Here is a 26,958-nt window from a genome sequence, read left to right on the forward strand (position 1 = left end):
GTTCTTATGATAATTCCTTAACCGCTGAGCACGAGATGAATTAGAGACACAAAGTACATGAAAACTAAGTGGTGCATGTCTCTATTTAAAGCCGTTATCTTCGTTGAAATTAACGTGATTTATTGAGCTAGAGAAATTTATTGAGCTATTTATCCGATTTACCACTGTTACCGATTCAAAAGTGCTGAAAGAAAAGTCTACTCGACTTAACTTGATACTTTTTTAATTTAAATTTCTAAAAAACCAAGCCTCAAGATAAACTGATATTGTTATTTATTGTGATGCAATCGTAAGAAATTAATATAATTAAAATAAGAGGTACAAACAAAGTGAGAAGATTTTATCAACAAATAACAAAGTTATCTTATAAATTTAATCTTACTAAGCTACTAATCCTGCAACCGACAGTCGGTACGTTGGGTATAATATGAGTCACTAGTAAGCTCACGCAACCGTGAATTCTGTTGCATCGAGTAATACCAATTGATAATGAAAATTTAACACATCTTTAACCAATTTCAAAAGAGCAGAATCAATTCGGTTGTGTATTTTTAATGTTTTACCTTAGAAATCGGAATTTGTGAACAGATTTGGATTTTTTTTTGTTTGAGGGGGTAAAATTCTCGCAAATTTGAAGAAAAAAATTGGAAACGTTTATTTTGTTAATATTTTTATTATTAAAGTTAATAAACAACGATTTTTATAACCTTAATTTGTGAACCTAACTAAATATTAATATTATATAAATTAACTTAAAATTAGCACAGTGCGTGTTCAAATTGCTTTCTGTGATCTCTTCTAAATAATCTTTGACGAATATTTAAAAAAAAAAAAAATTCGTACAGAAAATAGTCTGACTACTTGTAATTAGAATTATTACTTAATAATACAGAGAATTGTCTATCTAGTTCTGTTGCAACTGATCCTCGGTGCACAGGGCGGAACCATGGTCATTGATCCACGAGTATCAGGTTTGATTGCCGTCTACTTGATAAGTAAGTCTATATGATTCCAATGGCGCAATATGCACATTCATTAATTTTACAAGGATATTAATAAATTATTCTCTATACGTTACAACCTTTTTTTCAAGTCTTGGATTAAGTGTTAAGAAAAAAATGCAGAAAATGTAATCTAGTTACCTAACCAACCCCTTTGTGAGTCTCGAGTGATCTCTTGGCTTCGACTTAAGCAGAGCCTTCATTTTCATGTCATGTCAAGTAATCTTTAATTTTAAATAAAATTATATATCATATAAAGCAAGCCGAGATGGCCTAGTGGTTAGAATCTGTGCATTTTATTTCATGATTGCGGGTTTAAATCTACGCAAGCACCACCGAATTTCCATTTCGTTTATCCACCGACCCGCATTGGAGCAGCTTAGTGGATTAGTTCCAAACCTTCCCCTCAAAGGAAGGGGAGTCCTTAGCTCAGCAGTAGAACATTAACAGGCTTTAAGTTTATTTTTTAAATATTATTTGTAAATATGAAAATAATCATCAGAACATCATATAAACAATAAATCTTATCATATCAATCTTGGAAGGATAATATTGTAATTTTATTTATTACTAAAATAAAGATGCGACACGCATTACGTACATCATGTTTAATTTAAAAAATATTCTTAATAAAAAATATATAATATGTATTTACCTGCTTTATGTATGAGAAGTTTGAAGTATAATAGTTATACGTAAATATAAACTGAGTGTATAAAACTATTCAAACTCATACACTTACCTCGTGCCGCTAATGAGGTACAAAGTATGGTTCCTAATGCCAAGGTTTCATGAACTATTTTTATCAAGTCTAAACTTAATTGCATACCCATATTATGCCTGAGCCGAGATGGTCCAGTGGTTAGAACGCGTGCATCTTAACCAGACGATTTCGGGTTCAAATCCAAGCAGGCACCACTGAATTTACATGTGCTTAATTTGTGTTTATAATTCATCTCGTGCTCGGCGGTGAAGGAAAACATCGTGAGGAAACCTGCATGTGTCTAATTTCAACGAAATTCTGCCACATGTGTATTCCACCAACCCGCATTGAAGCAGCGTGGTGGAATATGCTCCAAACCTCCTCAAAGGGAGAGGAGGCCATAGCCCAGCAGTGGGAAATTTACAGGCTGCTTACATGTAATTGACGACCTCCGTGGTCGAGTAGTGTGTACACCGGTTTTCATGGGTACGCCACTCCGAGGTCCCGGGTTCGATTCCCGGCCGAGTCGATTTAGAAAGAGTTCATTAGTTTTCTATGTTGTCTTGGGTCTGGGTGTATGTGGTACCGTCGTTACTTCTGATTTTCCATAACACAAGTGCTTTAGATACTTACATTGGGATCAGAGTAATGTATGTGATGTTGTCCAATGTAATGTATTATGCCTTTCTTATCAAAACTATTTATAATATACAACTACAAAAAAAAAAAAAACTTTTAATAAATTCCAATCAATTAATCGATGGACATTATGGACATGACATATTTCAATCACGTCATTGACAGTCACGAAGTTATAAATCACGAATTCGAATGCGTCTGCAAAAAAATATAAGTATCACACGTGAAAGGCCCTTGGACACGTTTCGGTCGTGTTTAAATAAAAGACGTTTTAAAGTTTACAAGTCGATTCGAAAGTCGGAGACTGCGATCAAGATGTTTAAAGGAATGTCTATTTCACGTGTAATTTTTTCATGGCGAATACAGAACTGTACAGGGTTAACGAGAACGAGTATGATCTAATTTTAGATCTTCGCCTGTCCCCCGTCGCGTGCCTAGCGTGCCTGTCTCGAAGCTGATACATAAGAATTCTCCAGAAATGTACAATATGACATATAAGTTATAAAGTACATCACGAAACAACATTTATAGCATAGTTGGTAATTTTAGGAAAACGTTTTCCTATAATTAAGGGTAATGTTCAAAATATAAAAAACTACTTCAATAGCGTATAGCGATAATATGGCAGCAATTGCAGTTGATTTGCTGGTTTTTAATGAGTAGATTCGGTGTTTTTGTCCGAAACTCAGATCTTTTCGAAACTTAAACATTACGGAAAACTTTTTTTTTAAAAACAAAATAATTTTACCAGTCCGTCTATATATGACACTTGAACCTCCTTCTTTTTTAAAGTCAGAAAATGGAAAATATTTTTTAGATCAAACTTCGATTTATGAAGCAAAAAGAGCTCCCTATAAATTTGATACGGTGTTTGTGAATACGTACGGATTTACGGGTTTAATTTCGACTTATATGTGCCGAAGTTTTAAAGGCCTTACTCAAATAGTACTTTAATGTGTATTTCCGCATAGCGATCCATCTGCGCACTGATGACTTACTAATGTTCCAGTTTTACAGACTACGGTAAACTACAAATTAAGCGTTATTGCTAGACCGTGTAGAATCAAAGGAAAGATCATTTTTTTCAATGAATGTGCCGTTTTAGATGTTATATTTATTGAATTTATTATATTAAAGAAAATATAAATCTATATCGAAGACGTTTTTTGAATGTGAAAATATAAATGTAACCCAACTAAATGTAAAGTATTTTTGGATAAGAATTATCGTTGCGAAGCGTCTCTATCTTCTCTTTGAATATATCGTCTTTTCGTTTATTTGTTTTCCGTCTTTCTAACTGTACACGTATTATACGATTTTATTAAAATTCGACCTGTTGACAACTACTTATTTACATTTGGCGTTTTGAATACATTCATTAAATAAGCTTGAATGCATTCAAAATGCCAAAAGTACGAAAAAGAAAGCATTTCAATAAGCGTGTAACCTTAGTCTAACAAAACATACAATATATAATAATCAATAGAATAAAATTATCTCATTAAATGTTTAGATTTAACAAAGCAATATCGAAGGCCGGTGTACCTAATACCGGATATAATCTGTATCCCAATACGAGTAATTGAATGGAATAGTTCATTCAACTGACACTGATCTGGCGTCTAGACTTGGCATATGTCTCTATTCAAAATACAAATACATCTCAAGAAATGAGAGGAAATCTTCAAAAAAAAAAACGATGCCAAAATATCCTCATGCAAGGCGCATTGCAGTTAGTTTTATTGTAAGCATATAAGATGTACTTGTGTTCTGTAATAAATATCTATTCCTGTGATATACACATTTGCCTGTAAATAGTTTTCTTAATCATTAGATATTCTACGGTTTAACAGCAGTATCCAGTATTATAAGCAAGCCAGTGTAACTACAGGTACAAGGGACATAACATCTCAGTTCCCAAGGTTGGTGGCGCTTTGGCGATGTAAGGAATGGTTAATATTTCTTACAGCGCCATTTTCTATAGGCGGTGGTGACCACATACCATCAGGTGGCCCATTTGCTCGTACGCCTACTTATATAATAAAATATAAAAATAAAATATTCTACTAAATTTCTTAAAGTCCTCCAAAAAAAAAATCTTTTCTCAGTAGAAGCTTATGATATTAAATAAAGTCATGTTCAAAATTTCAGCTTTCTAGACACAATAGTATTGTCTGAGTTTTGATATTCAGTATAAACGATTTTATAGACATACATTTTCTATACTAAGTATAAAAACATTCTTTAAGTGCCTATGTGGACACGTGTCACAACAGTCGAGAATATCTCAAAAGATCATGTCATGTAACGTCAGTAATCATCGGGACAATCATAATTGGATAACGAGCACCTCGAGTGTATGAAGGTCAGAACCTGAACTATTCCTTAATTTGTTATTTCCTCTTAGTCTCAATATCATTAGCTGTGAAAATATTTTAGGATAAATATTGTCTTCAGTAGTAATATAACTCTATTTCAACCATAACACGAAAAAAAGCCAAATAAATAACATTTGACTGCAAATTGACGCGCTATCATTGGTCGAGAGCTTGGTTAATTTACGATATTCATTATGGATTTGCGAAAAAATGGCGTTTTGAATGTCGAAACTAAAAGTAAAATTAGAGTGGTTAAGTGCAATAGTGTTATATTATAAATAAAGATATATTAATCGTAAATATCTTAATAGTGCATAACATAGTTATTAGCAAATCGCATGAAATACGTAAATCTAAGGTATGCTTATTTTTTCCTAGTTCTATTGGAATAGGATATATATTCTTAAAGCCATATTTATGCGACTAGTAAGTGTTTTACAAAATATTATATTATTTGAACAATATTAATTTATTATTACTAAAGACAATATTTCTTAACAGCGTGAAAGGATAACGAGATCAGTGGCACGCACACATTGACATAAACCACATGTGTTGTCATGTAAAGCATAGTTTCGGTAGAGCTAAGCGATAGATAGTAGCTGTGTATAATACGACTCGCTAAATAACCGACATCCGGAGCATGACGCCGATATTAGATGACCACACGCAAATAACGCCGACAGTCGACACACACTACTGTCGTTCGACGAGCAAACATTAAGCTTGTTTGCCAAATGTGGGAATTATTTATTTACCGTTTTAAAACGACTGGTTTATTTTATGAGAAGACTTATAAAGCAAATGCACTTTGTATGTTATTTTGTTTGTTGACAATTGGTATACACGCAATTTTATTTTGAACAATCATTCTCTTTAAAAGTGTTTGTTCTTCAAAACTCATTGGCGATAAGTAATATGACTTAATTAAGATATTGACTTTGGCATTCATTACTTGATAAGATTATAACAATTAATATATTAAAGAAATATTCCTGAAATTATACTTATATTGTTATTTTTTGGTATAAGATCTAAATTATATGTTTTCATTATTACGTTTTATATATGTATATGAAAAAAATTATGTCTTAATACTTTTAGACAGATTTAGTTGACCAACAAAATACTCAAACCCCACCAGAATCAAGAACTAGAACATTTGACAACAAACTGATACATTTGTCAAATTATTTTCGATTGTATTTTGACCAATGTCAAAATAATTTAGATTTAATATGCAATTAAAGCACGAATAAAAAACAGGATAGCAAGAAGCTAACAACACCTGATTCGTTGAAATATAATAAATAGCATAAGAGCTACAGGAACAAATTACCATATTAACATTGTCTAAAAAAATCATAAAGAACTTAAAATATATTTTACACAATGGCCGATTTGTAAAGAGTAAAATATGATTCCATAAAAAATAAATTACAAAATTACAGCCATTACAGGAGCTACATGTAACTGACCACAATTAGTACACTAGTTTATTACGCTATAAATATTAAAAAGCGATAAGCCACATATTTTAAAGTTTTACGACGTATTATAAACAGAAGTATTCTGTATTAACAGGAAATTCATATAATATTAACATGACTGATAAGACGTTAGCCATTTTTATTCGATATGATTAAAATTGTTGCTTCATGAAAAAATATTTAAGTAATACTAAACATTTTTATAAGACTTCGACAATAAGAAATTACCTTTTTCTTGTTTTTGTATTTATGTTGGTTTGTTTTTTTTTAAATCTTTTTATGGAGTTATCTTTAAGTGAGTGTTACTAGTGTGATTAAATATCAAAATATAATTCTCATGTTAAGATATATTTTAGAATAAATACGTTAATTATAATTAAATAAAATCTATTTAATTTTTTTAATAATTATATAAAAAACCAAGCCAGAGTAGATATAGTAAATCAAGAGCATTATGTGCGTTTATCTAACATCCATCCATTTAAAAGTATACAAGATCAAAACCGGGAAATAAATGCATCAAAACAAATTCAGCGCAAGAGTTATAACTGTTAAACTCGATCCGAGTTCGGAGTCACAGGCAGCGGTGCGTTGCACGTGTGTACATATGGGATAGGGCACGGAAAATACGACGAGAATTTCACATCCATCATTGGTATTAAGTCATATACATTATCATATTTAACTTATTTAAATTATTTTTAATCTCAATCTACTATATATAGTCTACTAGTAGTCGAATGTCGTCGGAAGCAGCCAAAATATTACATTAGTTTACGGAAGTCAACCAATTCAAATCTGACAATCATCCATCGACATCTACTCCAATATTACCTGTTCGGATTTTGATAAGAAAACTACTACTAACTAATATGCAATTTGGAAGACACCGACGCTAGTGTAAACTACTCCTGGTCTAATAAACCAAGTTCTCAACTAACTTTCACAATGCGTAGTGATAAGGAAATTAAATGTTATATTACTTAATACTACAATAAAACTTCAACACGAATGATAGCGTAGTAACTAACTTCATAATGAGCCGGCGATTATGTAATAATTTCTACACTATGATTAATCAAGCGTAGTTGATTTTGAACTTACTAGCTGTACTCCTATTATAGAAAAAGTATGAATCACATTGTTTGATACACTCGAATCAATTATGGCTGGCCCTTCCTGAGTTCGTTGCACCTCAATTGTTTTGCACAGAGACGTCGTCTGCATACTTATTCTCTTTTTTTTTTCTCTTTTCCCAACTCTTTCTTGTGTATTCGAGCGTCGAGCAATTATTATAATGTGAAAACTTTTAATTCCCACCGGTATTGATTATTGCGTTCTCGTTTGCTGCCCACAGTGCATACCAATTATTGTGACTAGCTCAATCCCTATTTATTTAAATGCAAGTACCTACAATGCAAAAAAATATATATTGAAAATAGGAAAAGATATTTTGCACAATTCCGTATTTTATTGTAATTTTAAAGTATAGTTCGAAATCTCGGCTCTATCACAATTTGAACAAATATTAGAAATTTACGTTTCGTTAAAAGTTTATTGACAAATAGAAACATGGAGGAAAATGGACATCTGCGTTTACGTCTGTCACTCATTTAAAAACCATCTCCGAGAAACAATTTTCAGTCTTCAATTGCCACCCGGCTGGTCTGGGCTCATTAACTTACGTAAGAGCGATCAGCGTGATTGGTGGTTACGAGGATTGCACACAATGGTCGCTTCGAACAAAACAGCTTTCAACATCCGGGAAAGCGAGGAACTAGCTAAATCTACGTTATATACCAATCTAAAATCGTTGGAAATTTGTCCTAATTCCGTATCATAGATATTACTATGACTATTGGTATATATAGATACTACTTACTACACTATAATTGTGAACAAGTCTTATAAATGCTTCCATTTAGACTGGAATATCTTTACCATAATGAATCTAAAGCACTTGTTTGACTTTTATAATTTTAACATTAAACCTTTGACAAACAATGGTGACCTATCAAAGACCCTCAAATTAACCCCAGGAGGATAGCTCAAAGGCCGTGTAACGATAACCCAAAAACCCCTAGCTTTCGCAACACCATTGCTGACGCGACGGTACGGCGCCATATATTGACATTAAAATATATTAATATATAGTGCTCATACTTAACAAATAATTTTCGAAACATATAAGACTGATTGAAAAAATAATACAATATATGAAGCAACATTATTCACGTACCATTATAAAAATGAATGATGCGGCATTTGCCAAAACATATGTTGGTACTATGTATAGTACATTACTATTCTGCCATGAGTGTTTTTTTTTTTTTAAACAGCGAACTATAGCGAATAATCACAATGCTTCTTGCTGGCTGTGCGCTAATTGTGCAATGAACTAAATTTTATTTCTAAAGCATTTTTCAGTAATAACAGTGTAGAAATAATCAAAATCTCCTCGTCTAATCGGCTAACTGGTCACTTTTCGCAACACCGCAGTCGCGACAATTCGGCGCCGGTTGTTACAATGTGAACCGCATTACTTATATCAAATAGCGTAAACTATCAAGTGGGAAGCCACGATAGTGATGAAACCAAAGACCTAAGGATCGAAATTATGAATGCATTTGATGAAATGAAGTGTAAAACGTGATATAAACTACTGTGATACGATCGAAAACCACAGAAATATAAACTTTGCAATAATATAAAGATAATATATATCAAGAAAAATAAATTTCGCAGGATTCGGATTCATTAACCACAAAATTATGAAAACGAAAAAAAAGAAGATGTATCAACAACATAAGATTTTTTTTATGGCATTGGTTGGCGGACGTGCATATGGGCCACCTGATGGTAAGTGGTCACCACCGCCCATAGACAAAGGAGCTGTAAGAAATATTAACCATTCCTTACATCACCTATGCGCCACCAACCTTGGGAACTAAGATGTTATGTCCCTTGTGCCTGTGATTACACTAGCTCACTCACCCTTCTAACCGGAACACAACAATATAGAGTACTGTTATTTGGCAATAGAATATCTGATGCCCTACCACCAAGAAAGATATAACATACATAAGCAGCCCGTAAATGTCCCACTGCTGGGATAAAGGCCTCCTCTCCCTTTGAGGAGAAGGTTTGGAGCATATTCCACCACGCTGCTCCAATGCGGGTTGGCGGAATACACATGTGGCTGAATTTCGTTGAAATTAGACACATGCAGGTTTCCTCACGATGTTTTCCTTCACCGCCGAGCACGAGATGAATTATAAACACAAATTAAGCACATGAAATTTCAGTGGTGCCTGCCTGGGTTTGAACCCGAAATCATCGGTTAAGATGCACGCGTTCTAACCACTGGGCCATCTCGGCTCTTAGAAGCTCTTAGAAAGATATAATAGGTTTTATATAAGATCTAAATGGATATGAAATTGAAATTAAACACACCACAGTTTCGAAGCAGTCGTTATCGTTTTATAGGCTCGGCCCCTATCTATTGCTAGACGATAAACGTTGTGTAAAACAAGACGTCAGCTGAATATACCCAAACATAAACAAATAGTAACCAAAACGGACTCCGTGTATATATATAACAGTTACTGTTAGTGCTAATACAATAATAGCTCCTACATAGAGTAAATAAATGTGAGTAAATATTCCCTTTGATATTTCAGCTTCTTTTAAACCTTATCAAGCTTTGAAGGCTAAGTAAATAGATGATATTACAGTTTCAAGAAAACTTTTATCCCATCTTAGTCTTGCCTTTGTTACTTCGAATCTGTCTCTGGGTCAACTTTTGCGGCTAATATTTCACTCGTACTATTTTTTTCAGTTACGATCGTCTTATAGTTTGCAGACCTTTTGTGATCATTTCTTCATTCATCTTAAATTTTAAATAGAAAAATATTGTACTCTTAAAAAATTAAGTACTCTTAACAATATGGAGCTTCTATTTTAACTAATCAATTAAGTAAATAATATTTTGCTGGAATACAAGGAATTATTCAAATAAAACATGTCCGACCTCTGAGTGCATTGAATTGGCGAAAGTCCAAAGAAGTGTTGAAACTGAATGCTCATCAAAACGAAATTGATATTCAATTTTCGTAAAATAGTCTCACTCATTTTGTCGAACAAAGATTTTATAAAGAATAACTTTAAATAAGAAATAAAATTACAAAAAATAAAATAAGTAAATAGGGATATAAGTTGAAATCCTATTAAAATTGAGAAACGAGCCAAGAATTCTGGGTCTTGCTCTCGGGAACAAGTTCCAGACTTCTTGGCGTCGTCGGTCGAGATTGCGTCTCTTCAACGTGAAATAGGCTACGGGCTGACAAAACATTCTGCATGAAGGAAATTGAATGAAAATACAAACATTGACATACCTCGAAGCCAAAACATATAAAAGCCGCTACAAACAGGCCCATTCATACATCTTTACTAGATGTATGAATTTACTAGATGTATGAATTAAAAAATTACTTTAAAGTTTTAACCCAAGCGATTTGTACTGCAATTATTATTACTAACTCAATCGAGTCGTAGAAGTTGATCAATTTGTTCATTCTAAATACTTAATTGGCTTTTTAGCTAGTTTTGTATTACCCAACTGCAATTTAATTACTTAATAAATTCAAATGGGATTATACGCGCCACTACCCACCTGACCTGGTTAAGTATAGTTAAATTTAAATTTTATTCATAGAAATATATGAATACAAAAAAAAATATATTTCTAAATTGGTACAATAAAACTCAACAGTATTCATTAAAAATATATCGACGCCGTAAAATATATTTTAGTAGCCGTATTAATTATAATTCAAATGAAGACAAAAAGCCGTGCTGATCCTAACCACCGTGACATCATCGTTCAATTTGCTCGAAAGACGGATATATTTAGTTCCAAAATATTTGATACGACTTCATCCTGTATACTACTGTGAAAACGATATTTCATCTACACCATAACGTATGTTTATTAATAATGAACAAGTAATTATTAATATAATTAAAATAAAACTTAGATAAAGACTTTCATATAATAATAAAATTTGTAATAAAATCCTCTTGACTTGATTAAAACTTTTTAATTTAATTTTAGTATAGTATAGGTATTAAGTTTTATTTAAGTATTCCAAGTTACACAATCTTTCAAGTAATTCTATCGGACGCCGTCGATGCGCAAAGGTTTATAATTTAAAAGGTCGTTCATCTAAAAACAGTCTGACGGGTTCACTGGCCGGTAGCTAATAGACTAAGCATCAAGTGTTTATTTACTGACATTACACTACCTACTATAAAAATAAAGTGCGCGAGCGAAACACGGGATTATAAATATAATTGAAAAGCGGGAAACTCGGAAATGTATTGTTAAGTCATTTTCATAGTAAACGACTTCTATTATTAGTTGGAATTTTGTATATTAAGTCTTGGAATACCTTTAAATAAGCTATAATTTTTATATACATATATAACAGGAATTTGATAAAGTTAAAGACGTTTTAAGGTAAATAAGATTGTTCGTGAACGCATATATACATGCAATATAACCATTTATAATAATAGTGCAAGATTGTTTTAAACGTTTCTTCCTAGAACAACTATATCCTAGTTTAACACGCGGTTGTAAAAGTTAAAATTAGACTGTAGAAATAAACATATCCACGATACCTAACAAGCTTTTACGAGGATAACATTTGAAATGTAATTTAAAAAACCTTATTTTAAATTCCATTAAAATTACCATTTTCATAAACCGAAAGTGTTAATTTAATGATTGAAGAATATAATTAATTGCATTATTAAAGCGTATTTATAGGAGCTTTAATGATGTTTAATTAAAAAACAATTATTAATTAAAGTCATCAATTAAATTAATTGATTTTTAAAAAATCAATTAATTTAATTTTATTAATCATATTAAATTATTGCACGTATAGACATAAATTGACAATGACGATGATCACAATGATTTCATATAAGAAAGTACAGTACGACAATGTATCAATAAAATGATCAACTTAATCCGGTTCTGTTAACAAAACGTCACTTTCGAACCGGTCTGTACGCGGATATGTCTAGTACTTAGTATTTAGGATACATGAAATTAACCATACAACTTTGCGAAAATAATAACTCAAGCCAAACCATTGCAACAAATTCGACAATCACGTTATAAACAATTTTACTTACATTCAAAAACGAAACGTTGACATTAGAATTTCTTCAGAAATCAGTCCAAATCAGAGTAGTTAAAATCACTTAAATGTCACAGAGTATCCGAATTGAAACAATTAATCATAAATGCACAGTTAGAAGTATACAGAGATTTATTAGTCTGTGGCGGCGAAAATTTACGCGTCCAACGCTGACGTGCGAGTGAGCGTGACTGCACAGCATGAATTCGCTAAGCCGGCTGCGTAGCGAGACAATTCCCACAATTTCGGCTATAGTGCATAGCGCTTATAAATCGTGAACATAAAACAACCGTGTCTATGAAACTATGATTAAATATATAAGATTAATGTAATTTAATCATAAATGGTACTAATAACATGAGATTAAATTGTCTGTCAATACAGAGGATCAGAAATAAAATAAATTTTGAATTGTTGCCTATACAAGTTTTATACGGCACTACACGTTGCAGATAAACATAAAGATGAGCAAAACTATGTTTTTCCTAAACGTTTTAAATTGTTACTGTCCGACAAAATTGGACATTGAAATATATTATTTAAAATAAGTCATACATTGAACGGTATTAACGGATTGATATATATGTTTACAGAAACAATATTTAACAACTTAAATCAAACCAACAGACAACAAAACTATGGCTACCATTAAGGCGGGCAGCAACGCATATAGAAATAATTCGTCTAATATCGAAATAGTAAATCGCCGCCTCAAAAGCATGTCATGTTTATATTAGGAAGATATATCACCGATTTTATAAGACATATGCGTCTGGATGGGCAGTCGTTGAGGAATCGAAATAAATGAAACAGACTGCGCTAATTATAACGAATCATTTGACATAGGCTGAACATTCTGGAACCGTTGATACGAATCACTAATAAATAATTAATTATTTAGAAATAAGAAGTATTTGTGTGTGTGTAAATATTGTAATAAACTGGCCACACTCTGTTCTAGGTGCTGTATGTAGCTAAGAAATAATATTAGCCTAATATTACTTCGTATTTTTAAATTAATATCAATAACATTTTAAATTTTATATTTTAAGAAATATATAAAATTAATACTCACTATTATACTCTAAAAAAGAAAGAAGATATTTTATTATTGATACGTTTAAGATTTTCTAAATAAATCCATAATATTAAAGCACTTTGTTAATTATTATGTGCCCTACGTATATGTATGAAATCTGATTGTGTAAAGTCTTAAAAAATATATATCATTTAGAAATGTATTTTCAATATTACTTTTTAAAAAAAAGAAGAGAAATATTCTCTTAATAAAAGTCTCGCGACGGAATTCGTCACCGATCCGAAATGAAATTTGTTTATATCTTCATTTGAATTCGAGATCCAGAAAAATATTAAATCAACGAAACTCTACTTTTAATGTTTTTAAAAATATACTCTATTTCTTACCGAAGCACTAGAGAATACGAAAAGTACAATGAGGCGCGTTCTATCATCTCTCATTTATTACAAAGATGCAAGTAAAAGTAATCCGATTGACAGGGCCTTATGCAAGCCCGCCTTGGTACCATGAAATAATCTAGCGTCAAATAGTAAGTTTAAGTTTTGTTAGTTTTGTAAATAAAACTTACGATCTGTTAATATAGCAACACGGTTAACTGAACATAATATATTATATTTATTTTGAATAGATAAGACTAAGGTGCTAACTATTTAAAATATATGTATGTAATCTTAAGTTTAGATTGTCACAAAGTATCGATTCTCAAAACCAATACCAAAATTCGTCTTACATATAATAATTAAACTTATGAAGGACTATCTAAAGCACTCACTCGTATGCAAAGCTGTAAGTAATGTAATGACGTAATAATATAATATATACAGTTAACTCGCCGTACTACCGTTGAAGTGGCCCTTACACCAGCACCGAGCGTCTTACGAATAATCGCATCGTTAGCTATCGAGTGCAGTAGTAAACTACGTTTCATTAATACCCATATTTTTATTTAGTTGTAAAAAAAAGATGATTCGCGCACAAAAGTTACGTGCATCTATAAAAACGGCAAAAAATAATGCCTGTTCTATATCCCTTAAATATTAACTTTATTCAGTTTTTTACAGCGGCAACATAAGTACCAGTATCATCTGTAAAAATATCAAAAGTCTAACTATCACGGTTCATGAGATACAGCCTGGTGACAGACGGACAGCGGAGTCTTAGTAATAAGGTTTTACCCTTTGGTACGGAACCCTAAAAATGAGCTAAAATATTATATCGCTCGTATAAAGATACTTCGTTTAGATCATTATACTTTTATATTTATTTTACACCCAAAATATATCGGACAATAGACTCAACGGTAGCCGAATATTCGTGGCTCGCACTCAAGTCTTTTATATTGGGGTTTATTAGTACAAGTGGACACCTCCGCTCATAGTTACCCACTTGACTAGCTGTAAATGCATTCAATGTGAAAGAATCACATCAAATTAAAGTCAGAAAAATTATTCAATTTAGAAGTGTTAAACATATTTATTATAAATCTACATCGCATAAATATTATAAATTCTGCCACATTTGTATCTACCGACCCATATAAGAGTAGGCTTCGAACCTTATTTTCAAAAGGGAGAGAAGGACTTAAGCTCAGCAGTGGGTTTTTACAGGCTCTTCCTTTTTTTACTAACGATTCGAAATGCCTCAAAGAAACGGGCGAAAGAAAATATAACAAATATATTTTAAGGATACTAAAAATATGTTTTGAATTGAGATGGATCATGATCGATGGAGATCGTCTCATTCCCTAGATGGCCCATCAACTATAAAGGCCTTGTAATATCAAAATATTCTTTATTCAAGTAGGCTCATAAAAGTACTTTGGAATCGTCAGGTTACAGTGATGGATGTACAGCAACGCTATAATTAAGTATATTTAGCTAGCTATAAATATATTTTAGCACACAAATTATCTTCAACGATTCTTCGATTTTTTTGCGATCCTGTTGTATGAAAGTATACTTGTTTCACAAGAGTTACTAAATACCGTGTACTGGGGTAATAGATACTACTGTTTTTTTTTCTGTATAATTGCACCAAACCTTACATAAAAATGTGTTATGTCAAATACTTGTGATTAATATACAATTGGGTGTGTGAAAGGTTCAAATTAACAAAATCAATATGTAACTTGGGATTCAAAAAAAAGAAATACTTTAGAATTTGTATGCTGTATTCTGGTTTAAATGGCGACTGAGCCTTTGTCATATAGCTAAAAAATTCATTGCGCTTAATTACTAAACATAAGCTTTTTTAACTATAATTTCTGAACGTTCTCATTAAATATTTAAAAAAAAATCTTCTATATAAAGTTCTAAGTTTCACGGGAATGCATAGAATAGGATAAGTACGGCTTATCGGCGGTCTTCAGGTAGAGTACGTGTTTGTGGTTACCGTGTTATTTAACGGCGTATTGGCCCACACCTTGGTCCTAGGATCCGTGTGGTGTCGGTTTCGGAACATACATCAAAGGGTTGTGGCGTGGTTATTATTGAGTTATAGCCTGTGCACACGTTACCCGCTTGTTAATTAGCGAGCTCCTAGAGTGACCGAGCCGTATTTTCAGAATAAATAAATCGCAGCAGCCACTAATGCCTTAAAATCCATATTGATAAATGATTATTATTATTATTATTTGTACATTGGCTTGAATCGAAGCAAACTGAACGACCTTCCAAAGGATGTCATCACAAACTCTTGGCTTATGTCTTCGCCACAATTGGCGAAGATATTGGCCAACGTGAAGAGCCTGCATTACACAAGTATGTACACAGATTAAAATCCGGCTCAGCTTGAACGTATATTACAGCTTAATAAAATCGTATCGTCACAGTTTAGTATAAAAGTGTTCAGTACCGGTACATAACAGGAACTAAGCTAACTTGATTAGTCTATAGGCCGATTAAAAACTTTAATGCAGGCGTCGTATAAATTGTATTTAAAATGTTTATTTAATAAATAAGAGAGCCATAGATATTAATATTAAGTCAATTCGTAGTACGTTTTAAATCATAGCACTAAACGAGAATTGCTGAAAATGGCCTGTTACTCTTACTGTCCTCTTGACCGATTTCGACCAAGGACGCCATTATTAAGGGAGAATATCTAACTGTGAACGACATATTCTGTTCGATTAATTATTTTTTAATAAATAAACTTAACAAATATAATCTATTTTGTATTTTTTTGTCTTTATTCTTAGTTGCCTCACACACACTAAGACATTTTATAAGCACGAGCGGCACTCACTCATAAATGGGACGTCTATAATCAGGGTCGACTTAATCCAGAGTGCAGGCGGTGTAAAAAAATCTCGAGCCCCCGACTTTGAGGATGCTTTGCAGATAATGCTCAAGTCTGAGACCACCAACCAATCAACCCACCACAATAAGTAGCTTAAGAATATTACTTGGGAGGAGGGATGATAGCCAGATCCCTGGTGCTTAAGACGGGGCCGATAATAATAATTGACACTATCGGTGAGTTCGTGCTTTCCGAGGCGCGGGATTGTAACTGGCGACTTCCAGCCTCCGAATTGCTACTACCAACTTGTCGACAGAAAACCCAATAATATTTTGTTGGTCTGATCAGTTCGAAGTCATGACATCGGGTCACTAAACCTACCATAACAACGTAATGAATAAGGCTAATATAATGTCAATTGAATCCATTTACGGTTTACCAACAAAAGATGTACGGTTTTATCAATTGGAATGATATTGATACATATAACTATTTCAACAATTAAATTTCCTAACGTAAAGTATGAAATAGGAAAGAAATTATAACTTCATCATTAAGTACATACAATGTTGATTGGGATTTTTTAATTACAGTGTTATTATAATGTTACGTTTTGTTATTTTTATTTCCGGATTAATGCTATGTTGTCGGTTATATATTTTATAACATAATAACATATAACGCTTGATGCTCGTTATTAACAATTTCATATCTAATTGAACCTATTTATGCATTACGCATAGGCATAACAAATTTTATGCAAAAGCCGAGGTAATTATGTCCCAGTGGATAGAAAGCATATTCTTAATTGGCAAGTTCGAGATTTACACGTGTTTGATTTATGTTAATTATGTGTTGCATGTTTGGTATTATAGTTAAACATCGCGAGGAAAAGGGATTTGTAAGTACATTTAAGATAAATAAAACATTGAATACAAACAGTTAAAAAGCGTGGTGGAATAAGTTCCGAACTAATTTCGATTTTGATAGTACAAGAATGACAGATTGGGTGCAGCTGTGAGGTAACTTATGTCATTGTCTCTACCCCTGGCAACGTGTATTCATGATGATGAAGAAGATGAGAAATTAACATGTGAAAGCACCAACAAGCAAAGTTTTATTTGGTGGTAGCCCTACCACCAAATAAAAGTGTTTGTGAGTACACTATTTTTTTTTTATATTTCGTTCATATGAAAATTAAATTTACATTAAAAAATAAATAAAATAAGATGGCCTTTATTGCTTATTCTTTTTACAATAAATTGATACATTGCTTAAAACTAAATATATATTCTAATTCTATTTTGTATTAAAGTGATCGGCACCTGGTTGCTTTTGTTGAACAACTTGTCTGTCGACAAAGGCCTCCTCTAAAGATTTCCACGTATTCCTGTCTCTTGCTAATCGGCTCCACATTGGGCCAGCTATTTTTCGTAAGTCATCTTCACGTCAGTTTCACATAAACATAACATTAAATATAAATAAAATGAGCGATCGAATGAGTGAGTGAGGAATGCTTATGTCCGTCTCGTGGATGATGAAAGGAAATTGCAAACGCGTAAGTGAGTATTGAACTCATTTAGTCACTCACTGCATGCGGGACGGACGACCGGAACTTCTATATTTAAAAATTATATGATATTTTGTACTCTTAGTAATGTAAACATCTAAATTAAAGGCAAGGAAATTGAAGTATGCAATAACTTCAATAGCTACCGGTAGCAATATCAAAATATGCTTTATTCAACAGCACTGAATGAAAGTTACCAACGACTCAGAATGTAGATTTTACTGAGAACAATCGGTAAGAAACTTGGTTGGTACTCTTTTCATCAAATACTTATCTTAATTAAATTTTTTATATATTATGTATATCCAACAACGAATATTATGTACAAAGTACTTACAGTATTTGATCCAGTAATAGCATTTTTAGTACATGAGATTAATATTTAGTAATAGGCAATAGTAAACTGTATGTATGCAATACTGACTTATTGTATACAAACCTTATAATATAAATTGAATTGCTAATTTAAAAAAAAAAAAAACTATATTATCCAAAAAGTTGCAGCAGAATAGCGAGGAGTATTTAGTTGTAAAATATCAAATTTAATACAATAGAAGGCCTCCGCTAACAAGTGAGATATTCATGGGATCAGACGTGGGTAATTTAATACATAATTAAAGTATTTCTAAGTTTTAACCCAAACTTAGATTATAGTCATTATACGTTAGATTGTAGTCAGAAACGAAAAAAATCGCTGCAGGGATATTATATGCATTTTTTTATGAATAAAATCAGTGAACTTTTGTTAGAAATATACAATGCAAGAAAAGGTCACATGGCCTTTCATCGTTCATATAACGACGTCGCTCATTCGCACACAAATACCTCATAATGAAATGTGAAAACAGTAGCGACCGCGGAAGCTAAGCCTAGGTCTGAATAGGGTTGCCATAACCAAAAAAACGGTCTCGGAATTTGAATAAGCCGGACGTATTGTTATTAAGTGAGATATATTTTGAAAAATAGAAATATAATAACGCTTTCAACTGAAAAACCGAGGCAATAATATTCGCTAATGCCTCGCTCTTCCGGCAAGCACTGTATGCGATACAATCGGTAAGAAACTTGGTTGGTACTCTTTTCATCAAATACTTATCTTAATTAAATTTTTTATATATTATGTATATCCAACAACGAATATTATGTACAAAGTACTTACAGTATTTGATCCAGTAATAGCATTTTTAGTACATGAGATTAATATTTAGTAATAGGCAATAGTAAACTGTATGTATGCAATACTGACTTATTGTATACAAACCTTATAATATAAATTGAATTGCTAATTTAAAAAAAAAAAAAACTATATTATCCAAAAAGTTGCAGCAGAATAGCGAGGAGTATTTAGTTGTAAAATATCAAATTTAATACAATAGAAGGCCTCCGCTAACAAGTGAGATATTCATGGGATCAGACGTGGGTAATTTAATACATAATTAAAGTATTTCTAAGTTTTAACCCAAACTTAGATTATAGTCATTATACGTTAGATTGTAGTCAGAAACGAAAAAAATCGCTGCAGGGATATTATATGCATTTTTTTATGAATAAAATCAGTGAACTTTTGTTAGAAATATACAATGCAAGAAAAGGTCACATGGCCTTTCATCGTTCATATAACGACGTCGCTCATTCGCACACAAATACCTCATAATGAAATGTGAAAACAGTAGCGACCGCGGAAGCTAAGCCTAGGTCTGAATAGGGTTGCCATAACCAAAAAAACGGTCTCGGAATTTGAATAAGCCGGACGTATTGTTATTAAGTGAGATATATTTTGAAAAATAGAAATATAATAACGCTTTCAACTGAAAAACCGAGGCAATAATATTCGCTAATGCCTCGCTCTTCCGGCAAGCACTGTATGCGATAACTCGCTGACAAAGTCAATCCGGCTAAAGCAGGACCTGCCAGCCCTAGGTCTGAAGCTTTGAACGAAACCTAAAATATGAATCCCTCTACTATCTAGTTAGTAAAATGTCAGGGTCACCTTATTACGAAACCAATTAAAAATGTTCCAGTTTAAAATATTCATTATATTATACCTATTATATTCATTTAAAAACATACACTAAGTTCTTTTCCGTATGTTAAATGAACTACGTCATTTTATTATTTTATATTATGTGTATGTACCACTTAAATTGTTGATAAAATACATGACAAAAAATGTTAGTCAGGGTCGTGAGAAATGTAATGTTTTAAAGCTTAGAAGTGCGTAGAAGACCATCGACTTATTAAAATAATTTTAACCTCAAAAAATGCAAACTTAATTTAAGTAAAAATTAAGAAAATCCTTAAATTATCATCTGGAATAAATTTTATGTTTTGGTATATTTAAAGTATATCTATAAGATCACAATATTATTACTTTTTACATTATATTCTTATCACAACGTATTAGTACTTACTAATACAGATAAAAATATGTACATCAACTTTTGTAATAAAATTTCTTTAGAAATATTTAAAAGAATGAAGACGCCACGACTGATAGCTTTTCTTCGATAATGATATTTTCTGGTATTGACAACTAAGAAAAACAAACGAAAAACGGAAAATTAAAAATACTTTTTATCATCTTATTTTACTCTTTCCTGTTTATTTATAACAGTAATATTTTATGTAAACTTTACATTACTTTACGGCTTGTTGCACGTAAATGTCCCAATATTGGGCAAATACCTGCAATCTATTATCTCTAACAGAATCTTATTGTGACTATTATTATATGTATTTTAGTATTTATGCTTAAAAATATGTTGAAAACTTGCATTTGAAATTTTGCCTCGACCATAAAAACTTATCCAATTTGTTAGGCTATTTATTATTTATAATTGTATAATTTAATCTCATTTTTGTATATAGTTTTAAATGTAAAATTAATATTTTTAAGTTCATTCGCATTATTATGTGAAAAAGTTTTAATTTAATCTCATCGTCGAAATTTCTTTAGCAAGAATACTTATTGTCAGATGATCCAAATGAATACCGACGCACTATCAAAACCAATTACTTGTACTAAGTGCACCTTGTTTTAGTTTGACAAAATCTATTAATAATAATTTGATAAAATATCAAGGTTATTAGACGATAAATCATATTTAAGCAAATTAACTGAAAACAAAATTTTATTAACCGCATTTACTGAAAACCGTCTCTGATTAAAAAGTTTCGCATTTTCTACGTCGTTTATAAATAAAATACTTTTACTTTACAATGGATATACTCGTCGCGACTTCGCGAGCAAAAGGTAATATTAAAAAAATATAATTTCACAAAATCGTTCAAATTTTTATTTTTATAAATAATTTCAGAATTTTGAGACAACTAGGAAAAAATTTTTAATACAAATCTCACTGAAAGAAAAAAAAAACATAACTTTGTATAGACCATAAAGCCCAGTTCATTTCAATGAAAATTTTGTGTTTGTTCGAAAATAAACAATACCCATTCATCTCGGATAATATTTCTTCATTGAAAAAACCGAACTTTTCCGGCAAATAATAAACCCTGAAAAATTTGGTTTAATAGTGACATTCATTTGTTTGACATTGATCAAATTCTATTGGAACGTATTACGGGTATTTTACTGTGGTCAACTCCTAAAACACGTACAATATAACGTCTCCGGTCCATGTAATCTGGTCATGTCTATTGTTACAGTGTGAACGGTTGCGAGACTATTGGTTACGGTCGAGTGACCCACATGTGTCCAGTGCTAACCGAGGTCAGACTTGACAGTCTGCGACATTTGATATACTATCTATATGATATTTTGTTCGAGGAAAAGCAATAATAGGAAGGAAATAAAAAACTCGCTGGTTTTAAGATAACATTTCTTAAATATATCTGTTAAAATATTACAGAATTGGATACTTCCAATTCTGAGAGAGAGCCAAATGGCGGGACCGAGGGGGAGGTGGTCGGTGTTGTCAAGATATTCCATTCTATAATAAAATATCACAGACACTTTCACATTAACCAACCGACCAAGACATTATTAGAAAAATGTTATTATATTTAGGTAAAAATAATTTACTAGTACATAGAGCCGTAATGGTTCAGTGGTTACAAGACGTGAATCATAACAGATGATTCTAAGTTTAAGGTGCAGTTAGCACTACTGATTTCATGTGCTTAATTTGTATGTATAATTCTTGCACAGCGGTGAACCTGCACATGGTGGATAAGAATCTGCCAAGTGTATCCAACAATCCGTTTTCGAGCAACGTGGTGCAGTAAGCTCTAAATCTTCCCCAAAGGGAGAGTAGGTCCTCGGCCAGCAGTAGGACATAAATAGGATTTTATTATACTACTACAAAGTAAAAACACAGACAAATAGACTTTAGTTACTCAACCTTTACAAACGCAAATCGAGTATAAATATGTATTCCAATTTCCATAATCATATTAAGACATGGCTAACAATCCTTTCTAAGTTCTTAATATTTCTTGCTAACAATATCGGAAACTTTGACAACAATTGCCATAACAACTACGATAGAGTTTAGTTTGTTCGGTTTTCCGAATAGTTAGAAAGTTGTACATTAAATAAAAATAAGACACTGTATTAATAATATTTAGTGTCGACACATCGAATGAATGAAAATGTACCAACATTCTAAAAAAAATCAGTAAACAAATGATTTTGTAATATAAATCAATTTTTTTTCTAAGTATTTATACATTCGATGACATTACGATAATCAAAGGATAAAAACTTGACTGAGTTCGAATTTGTATTGAGAGAAGTTTCGGTAGGCAGACGAGCAAATGGGCCACCTGGTCAGGCAGGAGAACATCATCACATCAAACATCTGTCATAACTATAAATTTTGGAATGCTTTAGGGATATGTAATTATGGTCCCCTAGTTGTATTATATTACGTATTTAAATTACTTAATTCAATGTAAATGCATTACACTTGGTCATTGATAGTCAAAGGAAACCAACACAGGAACACCGGTTCGGAAATGAAAATACTCATATCTGAGAAAAACCAGCGAAAGAAACTCAGCTGGTTTTTTTCTTAGTCAAGTAGTAATTGATATAATAAAAAACTAGTCAGTAGACCATCTATGAACTCGCTAACTGTATAAAACACTTTTCCAACTTTTTTTTTAGTATAAATCTTTATTGTACGCAAACGGGACTTTTAGCTAAGATTTACAATATTCAACATAACGGTTATGCAGTACCGTTTTTATAATAACCACGATTTCTGAATATCGTAACACGTATTAAGAATTGATGACACAATTGATTAGTCGCACGTTTGTAATTACGGTATAAGAAATTAAGTGGCAACATTGTTCGTTCGACAGGTGAAAGTTCGTGTGAACGGATTATTTTGTAACGACACAGATCACAATATAGAGGCAATGTTCAATCGAGTTCAGGTTGTTTTGTTATGGTTCATGTAACATGTTTCAATGGATAGTCGAATAGAAAATTGTTAGCGATAAAAATATAATATTGATTTTTAATATAATATTTTTGAAAAATAAAAACATTTCAAATATAACATTACAAATTATTTTTAAACGTTATTTGTATGAAAAAATAAAAATTAATTCTTAGATTCATTACAAATTACAATGAATTTGAATACGACGATCGTTGTATTTGTCACCCTAAAATACGTATTCACCTGAGTTCAAGGTTATTCATGTTCGTTAAAGAATACTGATAAATACAGATAGTGGGATTTCAATTTTAATGTTCAGGTATTTTTAATTTCTCATTAGGAATCAGTATTATATACTACGTTTTTTTTTTATTACATATTTGTCATATTGCAACGTCTTGCAGAACTAATTTCTAGATGTTTTCAGAGGTTTTTGGAATGTTGATCTTATTCCATTTGTTTGTGTATGTTTTTGAGAAAAAATAAATAAATATGAATTTAAATATTTTCCTATAAATATGGAAGAGCGACGTGTTTTATTTTTATTAGAGTTCTTTTGTGAAACAAACATGATATTAAGGCCAGGTTACATTTTTTGATACTAAAATTAATGATTGATAATAATACTTGTAGCAAAATAAAAGCCTATTATAATAAATACTTTTGGATTTGCAATCAGATTGTCATACCATGGTTCTTATACTGAATAAGTAATTAAATATGTACTTTAGAAATAAAAAAATTGAATACGATTTAAAGACAAATTGTTACTATAATACGTAGCAGAAAAAATATGTAATTAGTAAACTGCAGAGTAATTAACATGCGGATATAACTTCCAGTACGCGATGCGCATCCTCCGTCAATAAAGGAAATGCATTTTACACGTTATGTAGGCATTGATGTACGTCGCGATTGTTATATCATTCATATTGCGTTCTCGTAATTACTTCGAGATAAAAACATTTCTGGTTTAACATACGGGTAACGTCTTAATATTTCCAACGGAAATAATTCATTAAAATACGTCGCCGTCAGTGCAACCGTTTTGATTATTAATAATACCTTTTTGGGCCGTGTGAATAACTAGAAAGCGGGTTCAATTCCGAGTAAGCATTGCGTTGTCACGAGCTTTTTTTATATTTAATAAAGTCTTTTCGTGCTCGCTAATCGAAAGGTTGTCAGAATACCAGAAAGTCAATTTGACGAACAGCGTAGTGGTCTAAGCTTATTAATTCTTCTCTATTAAACTATTAACAGAATTACTGGCCTTGCATTTGGACATTAAGGGGCAGTTCCTACAAAGTAATAAATATATTATGAATATTTAAATTTTATACAATTGATGTGTTAACAAAAAGAAACGTCGTATGTATTATATAAGCACTCCGACGATTCTTTGAAACATATCAATTATATGTAATTGTGCTAGATAACAATAAAAGATGATTGAATCGTGATTTTTACCCATTACCTAAGTTTTCTGAACGTGCCAGGCACTAAGCGTCTCAGTTACAAATAAGATATCGTTATAGATAAAAAATAGCATTATTTACCTGTATTATTTATCACACGATGAGAACTGACGACAAAATGAAAATTTTATTTTAATTATCTTTTAACAATACATCAAAATTTATTAGTAAGACAAAAGTAAACGTCGAAGCAAATTGTTTATTAACTTTTTGTTTAGTAAGCGTAACAAACTTCGTGGTTCAGTACATAGGTACATATAATCTATATTAAAATCAAAAAATGAACGCATCTCTAGTAGCATATTATGCATTTTTTCGAACTAAGTAATATTCTAAGACAAAAAAAGTTTTAAACTAACAATAAATTAAATGCATGAGGTCTCGATCTCTATACGAAATCAACAAACCCTGATTGTCGTGTGAAGTTGCTCAACAAACCGTTAAGATTACAATGCATCGTACGAGGCACTTGATTCGATAAACGCTCAACTAAATTATCCGACATCGTTCTCAGACTTGTTTTAGGAACGATTGAAACGAATCCAGCCGTCTATAGCATCGTGACAGACGTTCCGGGAATTATCTAGATAGACTCATGCTGTACGGGACAGCTTAGCTAATTATAGTGTCTCCGCGTTCCACGCGCTTCTGAGCTTATAGGTTGAGGGAATTTTACAGTGAGCTGTTCCTATTTTGCTCTAAAGAATTCCGGGGTTATTGGCAATATCGGATGCGACAAGTTATACGAACGATAGAGCAGTGAGAGTTAATAGTTTAAAATTAAATTCTTTATTCGAAAATGAAAATTTTGATAGCCTTTTTTTTTACATTAGCTGCGGCAACTACCACGCATAATGCTAGTCACTTAAATAAAAACAGTTGATTTAGTAGTGTGGCAATAAAAAAGATCGTTTCCTGATAACAATTGCATTTTTGGTGATGTCCAATAATAATTCATATTGATTTATTTGTTACGGTTGATTGAGTGTTGCTATCTTTCTTGCCATCGACTATCGATTGTTGGCATCAATTGAATTATATTCGCGTGTAAGGACGCATGATTTATGTCTATGCCACGTAATATTCCAGATTAACGTGATTTTTATGTTCGAGGCCGACTAAAAAAAAAACAGGAATATAATTATTTTAAGTGGTTGTAACACTTGTAACTTGTTAAAAATAGAACCACTCATTATCTATTCGAACACCTAGATTTTTTATCGTATTTTATATGATAAGTTTATTGAGGAAAGATGAAAAAAGTATTTGTTTTACATTTACATATACTTGAACATTTAAAGAATATTTACGTAAAAAAAGTTTATAGTTGTTCTAAAAATAACTCGCAAGAAATTATTACAAAAATGTATCAAGAGATTCGTTCAAAAAAGCCTTGTACGTTCCTAACAAATAATATTAAACCTAACGGTTGACACAATAATCAAGGACATTATATAGAAAGGTCACGTCACAGATAATAAATGCTTTCTTCGTGATAGATGTACGAGTGACAGATTCAAATAGTTGAACAAGTAAAGCATTATGTTGTTATTTAAATATTATATCAATTAATTGGAGAGTCTAATTGTCTGACGCTTTTAACCTTATTTAATTAATAAACTACAAATGTGGTTGTTTTCGATAACAATACATCTTTGATGACGATGCAAGAGATTTTAATAAATATTCAGAATACAATATGGTAATAATATATATATTGACATTGCTTAATTACTAGTTGTCAACCCCGACTTCGCTCGGTTTTTAGGGTTGATCATCAGGTATAATAAGTAGCCTATGCTC

The 26,958-nt window shown here is 31.8% G+C and overlaps 1 protein-coding gene across 3 annotated transcripts in view; it reads right to left on the reverse strand.

Moving 5' to 3' along the window:
• Positions 1-26,958, reverse strand: part of LOC125064774 — a 61,119-nt gene that overhangs the window by 31,199 nt on the left and 2,962 nt on the right. Inside the window, exon 1 of one of the 3 annotated variants that reach the window (XM_047671990.1) lies at positions 12,416-12,594. The exons of the other annotated variants lie outside the window; for them this stretch is intronic. The gene's annotated coding sequence lies outside the window, so the exon portion shown is untranslated. Of the gene's footprint in view, positions 1-12,415; positions 12,595-26,958 lie in introns of those variants that run through there. 3 annotated transcript variants of the gene reach the window in all.

Source organism: Vanessa atalanta, chromosome 6 (genome assembly GCF_905147765.1).
Source record: "Vanessa atalanta chromosome 6, ilVanAtal1.2, whole genome shotgun sequence".
NCBI classification, from domain to species: Eukaryota; Metazoa; Arthropoda; class Insecta; order Lepidoptera; family Nymphalidae; genus Vanessa; species Vanessa atalanta.